At 44.2% G+C, this 12,634-nt stretch overlaps 1 pseudogene; it reads left to right on the top strand.

The window, feature by feature from the left end:
• The window catches only part of LOC136514947 (NAC domain-containing protein 20-like), a 28,564-nt pseudogene extending 16,638 nt beyond the window's left edge, over positions 1-11,926 (top strand).
• Positions 11,927-12,634: the final 708 nt, after the last annotated feature.

Raw genomic sequence — 12,634 nt, forward strand, 5'->3', positions numbered from 1 at the left:
ACATTTGTCTTATGGCAAAGGGTGAGAAAGTAAAATCTAAATCCAAGGCCAAAGCTCCTCCACCTCCACCTCCTAGTGATATCTCTAGTAGTGATATTAGTGATAGCTCTAGTGATGATGAATCTAGTGATGAAGAAATAAACATGATAACTAAAATTTTGGATGGAAAGACCAAATTATTAATCACTAAGCTAATGGAGGATTTAGAGTGTCCAAGCCAAGCTAGAATCTAGAGAAGAGACTCTTATCCAACAAGAGGATCTCTACATTGCTAGCAAAGAAGCTCTTGTATTAGAGAGAAGTGAGGTGGAATCCTTGCGCAAGGCCTTGGCCAAAGAACAAGGGGACCATGCTATCACAAAGAAAGAAAATATTGCTCTCAAGAAAAGGTATTGTGAATTAGATGAAAAAGCACAAAGAACTTGAGCTGCAATATAACATTCTTTGGGACAGCAACTCGCATCCCTCTAAGGCAAAGGATGCCTCTACTACCTTCACTAGTCAAGGTTGTGGAAAATGTTACAATATTGATTTGAATGCTTATTCCACTAACCTTGCAAACATGGAGGCAATGAGAAAAGAAATTGCTAGACTCAATGAGATCATTAGCAAGGGCTGCTTGAGTGGTAAGGCTCAAGTAAGTGACAAGAAGGCAAATAATCCAAAAGTGCCTCAATTCAAGCAAGGGAGACACCCCTCAATCAAGCATGGGCTTGGGCACACTGCAGGAGCCAAGACAAATGGAAAAAAGATCATAAATGGCTGAGTGTGTCAAGTTTGAGAGGAAGGAAAAAATTGGTACAGATTAGCCTGCATAGACAGCGGCAGTGCCACAGTCTAGAGCGGCGGTGCCGCACCGCGGCAGTGCCGCAATGAAGGCCGGCTATGCCGCTCCCCGCAAAAATGGGAAGGCTACCGATTCTGCCCCTGATCAAACTAAGCCTAAGAAGAAGGTGTTCCAGCAGAAATAGGTTCAGCAGAAGCCAATGGAATCAGTATGGGGCACTATGAACAAGTATGCCTATCAACCAAAGTTTCAACCACCTCGACAAAGCTTGACTTCGTGTTTTCTTTTAAGGAACAACAACAGTGGAAAAGTGGTTGCCAAATATGTTGGAAAGGAAGCCAACACATATAGGAATACTTCTATTTGGGTTCCAAAATTTCTTGTGACTAACATGCAAGGCCCCAAGTCAAATTGGGGACCTAAATCAAGCAACTAAATCTATTTTGTAGGCATACTCCTTTGGTGGATCAAGTTGGGTGCTTGATAGTGGATGTACAAATCATATGACCAGAGAAAGGAGTATGTTCTCATCATATTCCCCAATGATGCACTCAAATGAAAATATTGTCTTTGGAGACAATTTAAAGGGGGATGTGATTGGTCTCAGTAAAGTTGTTATAACCCTTGAGCATTCAATTACAAATGTATTACATGTTGATTCATTGAGTTACAATTTGTTGTCTGTTTCTCAATTGTGTGAGATGGGCTACAATTATCTCTTTTCAAATAAGGGTGTGGAAGTATTTAGAAGGGAGGATTCCTCTATTGTCTTTATGGGTCAATTAAAGAACAAGCTTTACTTAGTTAATTTCAACCAAAGTAAAGCTAAGCTTGAGACTTGTTTATTGGCAAAATCTAGCATGGGTTGGCTTTGGCATCATCGACTAGTCCATGTTGGGATGAGGAACTTGTCCAAACTTCTAAAAGATGAAAACATCCTTAGGCTAATAGATGTTTACTTTGAGAAAGATAGGATATGTAGCGCTTGTCAAGCTGGAAAGCAAGTTGGCGTACCTTGCCCACCAAAGAGCATCATGACCATGACGCAACCATTGGAGCTCATACACATGGATCTCTTTGGACCGGTCGCCTACCTAAGTATCAGGGGTAACAAATATGGTCTTGTTATTGTTGATGATTATTCTCATTTCACTTAGGTATTTTTCTTGTTTGATAAGTGTCAAGTTAGAGATGAAGTGAAGACTTTTGTTAGAAGAGCTTAAAAGGAGTTTGGTCTCTCCATCAAGAAAATGAGAAGCGACAATGGGACCGAATTCAAGAATGCCCAAGTTAAGGAGTTTCTTGATGAAGAGGGCATCAAGCATGAGTTTTCAACTCCATACACTCCTCGACAAAATGTTGTAGTAGAGAGAAAGAATCATACACTAATTGACATGGCAAGGATAATGCTAGATGAGTACAAGATGCCAGACCTCTTTTGGTGAGAAGCCATCAACACCGCTTGCCATGCCATCAACCGCCTCTACCTACACAAGAAGTTGAAGAAAACTTCATATGAGCTTATAACCGGTAACAAACCAAAGGTGTCCTACTTTAGAGTGTTTGGGTACAAGTGTTTTATACTTAATAAGAAACCCAAAACCTTTAAGTTTGCACCTAAGGTTGATGAAGCTTTTCTTCTTGGTTATGGATCAAATGAGCATGCCTATCGTGTTTTCAACAAAACCTCTAGGAGAGTTGAAATAGCGGTAGATGTAACATTTGATAAATCTAATGGCTCTCAAATAGAGCAAGTTGATTCAAGTGTTGTAGAAAAGGAGGATCCACCATGTGAAGCAATCAAGCAATTGGCTATTGGTGATATTAGACCACAAGAAGATGAAGTCACTAAAGTGGTGGTTCCTTGAGCTACTGATGAACAAAGTTCCACTGACATACATGATGCTGAGGGGGAGCCGACCCCTATTGCAAATCAGCAGAGCGGTAGTGCCGCACATAAGAGCGGTAGTGCTGCACTCCCTCTGACAGCAATAGCAAGTCCAACTCTGATTCAAGGATAGAACCTACAACCTATATTCGAGCAAGAAGATAATGAAGATCTAGAAGATGGACAAGAGGCCATTGATTATCCAAGGCTAAGGCAAACAATATAACGGGATCATCCCATTGACAACATACTTGGGAGTCTTCGAAAGGGGGTAACAACTCATTCACATTTAGCAAACTTTTGCCAATATTACTCGTTTGTTTCCGCTTTGGAACCTCTTAAGGTTGAGCAAGCACTTGGAGACCCAGATTGGGTGATGGCCATGCAAGAAGAGCTAAATAACTTCGAAAGAAACCAAGTGTGGACCTTGGTGGAGAGACCCAACACCAATATTATTGGCACCAAGTGGTCTTCTGCAACAAGCAAGATGAGAATGGCGTGGTGACAAGAAACAAGGCAAGATTGGTTGCTCAAGGTTTCACTCAAGAAGAGGGCTTGGACTTTGAGGAAACATATGCACCGGTGGCAAGACTTGAAGCAATTTGAATGCTTCTAGCCTATGCCGCTCATCACAATTTCAAGCTATATCAAATGGATGTGAAGAGTGCATTCCTTAATGGCCCCATTCAAGAACTTATCTATGTTGAGCAACCACCGGGTTTTGAAGATCCCAAGTTCCCCAACCACGTTTACAAACTCCAAAAGGTGCTCTATGGGCTTAAGCAAACACCAAGAGCATGGTATGAATGTCTTAAGGAATTTTTGCTTAAACAAGGCTTTGAAATAGGCAAAGCCGACTCTACCCTTTTCACTCACAAAGTTGAAAAAGATATATTTGTGTGTCAAATATATGTTGATGACATAATATATGGTAGTACTAATCATTCTTTTTGTGAGGAATTTAGTAGGATCATGACCAAGAGATTTGAGATGTCCATGATGGGTGAATTGAAGTTCTTCCTTGGATTTCAAATCAAGCAAGTGAAGGATGGAACTTTTATTGGCCAAACAAAGTACACTCATGATATGCTCAAGAAGTTTGACATGGTGAATGCCAAGCCTATCAAAACTCCCATGCCAACCAATGGACATCTTGATCTCAACATTGAAGGGAAAACCGTGGATACCAAGGTATATCGTTCCATGATCGGCTCTCTACTATATTTGTGCGCATCTAGGCCCGATATTATGCTTAGTGTGTGCATGTGTGCTAGATTTCAAGCTAACCCTAAAGAGTGTCATTTAGTGGCCATTAAGAGAATCTTGAGATATCTAGTACACACTCCTAACCTTGGCTTGTGGTATCCAAAGGGCAAGTTTGATCTACTTGGGTATTCGGATTCCGATTACGCCGGTTGCAAAGTAGATCAAAAAACACTTCAGGGACATGTCAATTCCTTGGATGATCCCTAGTGTCATGGAGTTCTAAAAAGCAAAATTGTGTAGCCCTTTCCACCACCAAGGCCGAGTATGTTGTAGTCGGTGCATGTTGTGCTTAACTACTTTGGATGAGGCAAACCCTTTAAGATTTCGGATGTCATTTTACCAAAATCCCATTATTATGTGACAATGAGAGTGCCATTAAGCTTGCAAACAATCCCATAAGTCACTCTAGAACCAAGCACATAGACATCCGTCATCATTTCTTGAGAGATCATGAAACCAAAGGAGATATCGAAATTCGCCATGTGAGCACCGAAAAGCAACTAGCCGATATCTTCACAAAGCCCCTCGATGAGTCAAGGTTTTGTGCTTTATGTAGTGAGCTAAATATACTTGATTCTCGTAATGTGGTTTGAATTTTAGCATGCCTCTATTTGATAAACTAGTATCTAGGCAAAAGAGTTGAAAATTTTTATATTGTGCATGAAAATGATTTATAAAAGACAACTTATGTATTATGATCATGGTCTATACTGATTATTTGTTTCTGTTCATGGTATATAGGTGGCATGTGTCCATATCTAATATAGAGAGAGTCATATAGATTATAGCTAACTCCCACTGCAGTGCCACACTTTGAATCTCAATTGAGATTCGGCCCAAACAGTTTTTACTGCAGAGCCCATTTATTCTTCCTCTTATCCTTAGGACTATAGTAACTTCCTTCCCTCTCTCTCTTTCCCCCTGACGCCGATGCCCATGCCTATCTCTCCTCTCACACCCGCGCCATCGTCGTCGCTTGGCCACACGTTGCCAATCTCTAGTAGTGCCGCGATAGCTACCAGCTCTCCCTCAACGATGCTGACGGCTGCTACTACCCCTAGCCTGAGCAATTTCTTCCCTCTCCTCTCCTATCCTTGGTTGAGAAGATGGAGCATGGAGATAATGACCGAAGGGGGAAAAGGAAGATGAATGAACAAAGAGACAAGGATCCACCTCGTCGTGGTCGAGGAAGGTCAATAGCAGTAGGTAGTAGTGCAGCTCCAAGGGGACTTGGTGACAAGGGGAGGCGTGAGCAATAAATCGAAGATGAGGAGAGGCTAGAGATGACAGGTTGTACCACTAATGCCATTCCCGACACCCCACAGCATCTTTCTAAGTTTGATGGCAGATACATGAGAAATTTTGAGGGTGAGATCATCATGAGACCTCTAGATGACTCCCACCAGCATGTAGTTGTCAACTATTCCAAGAGTTGGAAGCTGGTGGAAGAGGCTAGGGAGATCAATCCCTATGTAGTGCGCAAAGATTTGGGCATTGATTACAGATTCTGGAATGAGTTTCATTCCAACCTTTATGCCACTGTCCTTCTTGCATCCAAGAAAACCAAGATCATCAAGATGTAGTATATTGATTGGGATGAGATGCCAGAGAAGGAGGAGCCTAAGTTTGACAAGGTGATCAAAATTTGTGATAGGTTCTAGCTTTCAAACATCATGGGTTTCCTGTATAACTAGAATGAGGAAGTCCTTGCATAGTTTCATGCCACATACTTCTATGACCAGGCCTCTGATGAGATTCATTGGATGACTGATGGTCAGCACTACCGAGTCGACTTCATCACTTTCAGCCAGATTCTTGGCTTTGGGGAGGAGCATAGAGGTTACACTTATATTCATGATGAGCCTCGAGCTAAGATCCGTGACATTAGTTACATGTGGAGAGATAGAAGTATTGCAGATGGCAAGAGGAGTGGTCTACACAGCTTCTATTACATCCTCAACAACCTCATCAGGAACACCATCAACCCAAAGGATGGAGTAGCCTCAGATATTAATGGCTATGTGAGAAATATGTTGGCTAGATTTGCACTAGGTAGGGATAGGTTTAATGTCCCTAGATTCATGTGGACTAAATTTAGATTTGCCATGGAGGATGGGAGGAGGGGTCTGCCCTATGCCCCCTACCTCATGTTCATGATTGAGAGGGTCACTGGATTTTATTTCCCGAAAGGATGGGATGCACACCGTCTACAAAATTGAGAAGACTCAGCCTGCTGTAGCTACTCAGGGAGCGGGGAGCTATCATGCTCATGTAGATGTCCATGAATCTCCCCGCTCTAGGTCTCGTAGTGGAGGCAAGATGAAGAAGTTTGGCAAGTGGTTGAAGGCAATCTTAAAAAAGTGCACCTATGCAGCTGACAGAGCATATGAGACACAGCATGAGCAACATCAGCAGCATGGATAGGACCTCCCACCACTTCCTCCTATTCCACCTCCTCCACAGTATGACCTTTCGAGTCTCTCTGACATAGATTCAGAACATGAGGAGGAGAAGTAGGGACGAGCAGCAGATTGGGATGAGACTTTGGAGGGATACCGTCAGAGACAGGAGCCGAGGCATTCCACTCATTCCACTTGCTACATCGCCACCACTCACTGTTAGGGTCATGCACGTATTGACTCTGATGACGATGATGGTGATGGTGGTGCCAGGACTGCTATGGGAGGTGATGATATTGATTTGACTAACATCCAGGGAGATGACGAGTAGGTGTTGATCTTTCTTCTTTTCCTCTCTTTTTGGTGCTTTATGCCAAAGAGGGAGAAAATTAGAGGGGTCAACAACTTTTCGCAATAGCTGCGCTTCATGTCCTATTCGATGAGTGTTAGTCTTCACTAGGTGAAAAGTTTGAGAGTTGCTCAAAACTTTAAATTGTGAAATAATGCTACTATTTGACTCTTTGTTTATCGGATATGGACATGTATTGTTTTGTGGATTAGAAGTCATCTTATTGTGCTAGGTTGCATATCCTTTTGTCTGAGCTGGCTGTGTGGTGCTTGACTCTGTCTTGCTCGTATAGTCAGGTGCGGCTCTACCGCACAGCAGCAAGCACATGTGTGCATAAACTATCATTTGCGTCATGTTTTACATACTTGACACAGTATGAAGCACCCCACAGGAGCTTGGATGTAGAGGGAGCCCCATCACTTTCACTAAAATGTGAATCTTGGCTTCTTATGCCAATTTGAGAATTCAATTCTCTATTCACATATTTAGGGGAAGACTCTACACCCATGGCTTGAAAAGTCTTAGTATTTATTTTATATCTTTTGTAAGCTCTAATTGGGTTATCATCAATCACCAAAAAGGGGGAGATTGAAAGTGCAATCAAGCCTTAATTATGGGTTTTGGTGATAATGACCTCACAATTAGAGAACTAATAAAATTTATCAAGATGACAAGCAGGAAATTTATATTCGAGGATGCTACACAAAATGGAGGAGCCCCCAACTATAAATATAGATGGCTTCAAACTCAAAGGAGGTATAAATTCTCTTATATATTGAATTTGAGTATAGGAAAAACCATACTATAAAGGGGGGCCATAATGCTTAAGCTAATCTGAGCTACCAAGTGCTCAAACATCCACATGCATCCTTAGATTCATAGCCAAAACAGTCTACACTTCACTATTATCCTTACTGTTTTGCGGGGTGCAAGCTCCAACTCGCTTGACCCCTTGGGTGCGGGCTCCGATTCACCCAACCCCTTGGCTGTGGGCTCCGGTTCGCCCGACCCCTAGGTCACGGGCTCCGATTCGCCCGACCCCTTAGGTGCGGGCTCCGGTTCGCCTGACCCCTTGGTCGTGGGCTCTGTCTCATCTGACCCTTTGGGTCATGGGCCCCAGCTCGCCCAACCCTTTGGGTGCTGGCTCCAGTTCACCCGACCCTTTGGTCGCGTGCTCACAGGCTCTGGCTCGCCCAAGCCTTTGGTCACGGGCTCCGTCTCGTCTGACCCTTTGGGTCATGGGCTTTGGCTCGCTCGACCCTTTGGGTGTAGGCTCCATCTCCCCTGACCCTTGGTCGCGGGCTCCGGCTTGCCCGACCCTTTGGTCGTGGGCTCTGTCTCACCTGACCCTTGGTCGTGGGTTCTGGCTCGCCCGACCCTTTGGTGGAGGCCTCGTCTTGCCCGACCTCTTGGGTGAAATGTCCATTGGGGGCTGGGGGTATATATACCTTTTATTTTTCTCCCTAATGGCTATCTGTGATTTAAATGACCATTGGGGCCTAGGGGTATATATACTTTTCCCTTTCTTTCCTAATGGTAGTGAGATACAATAGAAAAACAAATGAATGAACCTGCTCCCTTCTTCCTTACTTTAGCACACTCAAAACAGAGCAGGAACTCTCTCTCTCTCTCTCTCTCACTCCATTGTTGACGTCAAGCCCCCAAGCAAAACTTGATAAGAGTCCAAAACTTGATAAGAGAGCATCTCCATTTATTCCTAAACTCTAAAGAGCACTTGGTTCACGTCTTAGCAAGCGGTTGTGTTTATTACCCTTGGAGCTTGGCTCCTAGCCGGCTAGAGCGTCGCCCGTGAAGTTTGCCAACTTGTGTGGGAGCCCCGAGAGGTTTGTAACCACTTCTTGCAGTGAGTAAAATCAACCCTCATCTCAAGAGTTCACTCTCTTGACTTGAGAACGAGGTAGGGTTGCAAATCCCTAAGCCTTAGTGGTATACCTCAACAACATGGACATAGGCAAGCCTTGGTGGTGAGCTGAACCACGGGATAAATCCTTGTATCATCTTGTGCTTGTGTTGCTTCACTTGTGTTCTTGTTGTTGTTGACATGATTTCTAGAATTAAGGCCGATCTACTTGTGTGTGGTGTTCCCACCACTTTTAGTTGTCAATCTATGATCTACCACCCTATAGGAAGCTAAGAAATTTACCCTATCTAAATTTTGTTGGGTAGATTTTGAACTATGAACTAATCTCTCCTGCAGGTGCAGTAGTGCCGCGCTCATAGAGCAGCAGTGCCGCGGGTGAATTTGATTTTGGTTTAAGTTGAATTTTTTTAGGACTATTCACCCCCCCTCTAGGCGTACCAGAGATCCTACAGGTGGTGCTGCTCATCAGCATGAAGAAGACGCTTGTCTTCTACAAAGGCACAGCTCCTAGGGGCAACAAAACGAACTAGGTGATGCACGAGTATAGGCTCGAAGGCAGCAGCAGGCTCCCTAGCCCCACATCCACATCCAGCTCAGCCACTAACACCACCATGGCTATGGAAGCTTCAGCTTCTGCTTCCAAGGTGCGTGGTAGTGGTAACAACACTGGCATGATGTATGTCAATATGCTACTTGCTTTATTTGCTTAACCAAATCTGATTTCGCTTCTGGTTTACAAATGAAATTCACATAGGATGAGTGGGTGGTCTGTTGTGTGTTCCACAAGACCACTAGGATTAGGAAGATGACTGTACTGGCGTACCAAGTGGCCATGCCCGGTGCTGAGATTGATTAAAATCAGAACAACATCCTAGCCATGGCCATCCCCATGCCGCTACAACTACCGTAACCCATGCCCATGCCAATGCAATTTCCCATCCTGCCAGACTTTGCCATGGACCCAGTGCCCACCTACTACCCCAACCCCAACGCTGGCATAGGGATGCCACTAGTGATGCGGCCTATGGTAGGTATCGGTGGCACTGATGGGCTTCAGATCAATGGTGCCCTATTCAACAATCCGATGGTTGTGCCACCGCCGATGAACTTCTACCACTAGATGGGCATGGGGGTAGTCGCTGGTCAGATGGGCATGGGGGAACTACCAGGCCAGATGGGCATGGTGAAAGCTCTAGTTTGGTTTTGTTGAATTGATGAAACCCTAAGTGCTAACCTAGTTTATCAAAGTGATCATGAGATAGGTAGCACATTCCAAGTTGTGAAGCAAATGAAGATCATGACATGATGATGGTGATGCCATGGTGATGATCAAGTGCTTGGACTTGAAAAGAAGAAAGAGAAAAACAAAAGGCTCAAGGCAAAGGTATAAGTGGTAGAAGCCATTTCGTTTCGGTGATCAAGACACTTAGCAAGTGTGATCACATTTAGGTTCGATAGCCGTACTATTAAGAGGGGTGAAACTTGTATCAAAATACGGTTATCAAAGTGCCACTAGATGCTCTAACTCATTGCATATGCATTTAGGATCTAGTGGAGTGCTAACACCCTTGAAAATGTTTGTGAAAATATGCTAACACACATAAACAAAAGTGATACACATTGTGTTTAGCACTTGGGAGCAAGGGTTTCAAACTTCACCGGCGGAGTGCGGACAGTTCGATGGTGCCACCGGTGCCCTATACAGAAAAGACAGGGTTTCACATAGTGCACCAGACGCTGGTCACGTGGTGACCGGACTCTGGGGAGCAGCATCCGGTCAATTATAAAAGAAGGTGGTACTCTCGGCCTGAGACATGACACAAGCAATTGGACTCTAGCTGAACACTATTTAGCATCCGGTCCTGCTGATATGGCGGCACACTAAGAAGACGGTTAGTGACCGAACGCTGGGTGAGTCCGGTCGGTCGTGACCGAACGCGTCTGGTCGCGAAAGGAACCTTACTGGAAGTGACCGGACGCTAAGCGACTGTGCGTCTGGTCCTACACTGTAGTGCGTCCGATCACAACTTAAGTGTACTGATGACCGTTGAGATTGGACGATCAGCATTTGAAGCAGGGGACATGTGGCAAAAATCTGAGGACCGGATGTTGGGGTCCTACGTCCGGTCAATTCGATCGATGCATCCGGTCGCCCTAATTTCTCAGTGAACAGAGAGCCAACGGCTCTATTCATGGGGGCTCTCTATTTAAGCCCCATTGCCGGCTCTAGCTCACTCTCTTGGCAATTTTGCATTGACATAGCAACCTTGTGAGCTTAGCCAAAGCCCTCCCACTCATCTCCATCATAGATTCATCATCTTTGTGAGATTGGGAGTGAATCCAAGTGCATTGCTTGAGTGTTTGCATCTAGAGGCACTTGGTGTTCGTGTTTGGCTATGGGATTCACTTGTTACTCTTAGTGGTTGCCGCCACCTAGATGGCTTGGAGCAGCTAGGACCGTCGAGCGGAGGTTGGTGATTGTCTCCGGCTTCGATCGTGGTGATTGTGAGGGGGTCTTGACCTTTCCCTGGTGGAGAGCTAAAAGGTACTTTAGTAAATTGCTCGTGGCTTGTGTGATCCTCATGTTGTGTTGGTTGTACGGCATCCTATTGAGGGTTTGGCATGTGATGCCAATTAGCGCGTGAACCTCCAAGTGAGTGAATCGCCACAACGAGGACTAGCTTGCCAGCAAGCAAGTGAACCTTGGTAAAAAATCATTGTGTCATCATTTGATTTTGAGGTGATTGGTCTTCATTGGTATTCATTCATGTGATTGATTGGTTCATTCCTCGACTCATCGGTATAACCATCTTGCTCACTCTCTTTATATTACCGTAAACTAGTTGTCAAGCTCTTTAGTGTAGCTAGTCGTGAGAGCTTGTTAGTTTGGTTAGTGTGGCTCTTTAGTTAGCCTTTGAGAGCACACTAACTTAGTGTAGTGACATAGTCATTGTGTGGATAGAAACTATATAAACTAGAGTTTGTGGTAGGTGGCTTGCAATTTTAGTAGGTTAGCGCAATACTCACTTCGCCTCATATTTGTCTAACCGGTTTGCTAAGTGTTGTTGTAGAAATTTTTAATAGGCTATTCACCCCCCCTCTAGCCATTAAGACCTTTCACATGGGGGCACCAGTAGGCTAGATGGGCATTGGAGCTATTGGCCAGATGGGCATTGGAGCAGTTGGCATTGGCGGCTTCGATGTTGCTGCGCCGGAGAGTAGGCCGTCCTCGATGGTGTTGCAGAAGGATGAGCAGGCTAATGCTGCTGAGATCTCATCGATGATGTCCGTGACCGGCCCAGGGTCCGCGACCACCACCATAGAGATGGATGGCATATGGAAGTACAAGTACTGAAGAAGTAAACATGGAGGGTGGAGTGCGAAGACATGAATTCGCATAAATATGCATGTTATATCTATATCTGCATTGCATTTTGTGAAATAACGCATGGTTTATATATTTCCGTAATAACTAGTCGATAAGCTATGTGTGTATGCATGTACTAGTATATGCACCATATCATTGTTGCATGTGTGGTATATGTGTATCGTTTGGTCTTAGTAATCTAGGGCATGATAGTATGCATACCTGGATATTTGACATCTGCTTGGTTGTGTTGATGGTTATATTGTAAGAAAAGCATATTGCCGTTTGGTACAATATTATCCTGAACCTATATATATTATATATATATATATATGTGAATTATAGTATGTTGTTTAAGATATGAACTTGATTGCCAAATTAAACATACAATTAATGTGTTTATATTGTGATCTTTTTTATAAGGCCAACGGAATATGCATGTGATAGTTGTCACACCTGCACACCTCTCTGGTTGTTAGATAGGAACAAAACAAATCCCGCGGCGCTGGCTCAACCTTATATTCGCTCCCTATCAATAATAGCTTGCAACATGGTTTTCTCGCTCCGCCGCTCCACACCCCCCCCCCTGAACAACACCCACCTCCGATCCGTGCATTCTAGATCTAAACCATCGGCACCTTATGAGGTAAGTTGTCCTCCTCCAGATCTAAGCATGTCAAGGCTAGGGTTCTCGTG

This window comes from Miscanthus floridulus, chromosome 17 (genome assembly GCF_019320115.1).
Source record: "Miscanthus floridulus cultivar M001 chromosome 17, ASM1932011v1, whole genome shotgun sequence".
Lineage (NCBI taxonomy): Eukaryota > Viridiplantae > Streptophyta > Magnoliopsida > Poales > Poaceae > Miscanthus > Miscanthus floridulus.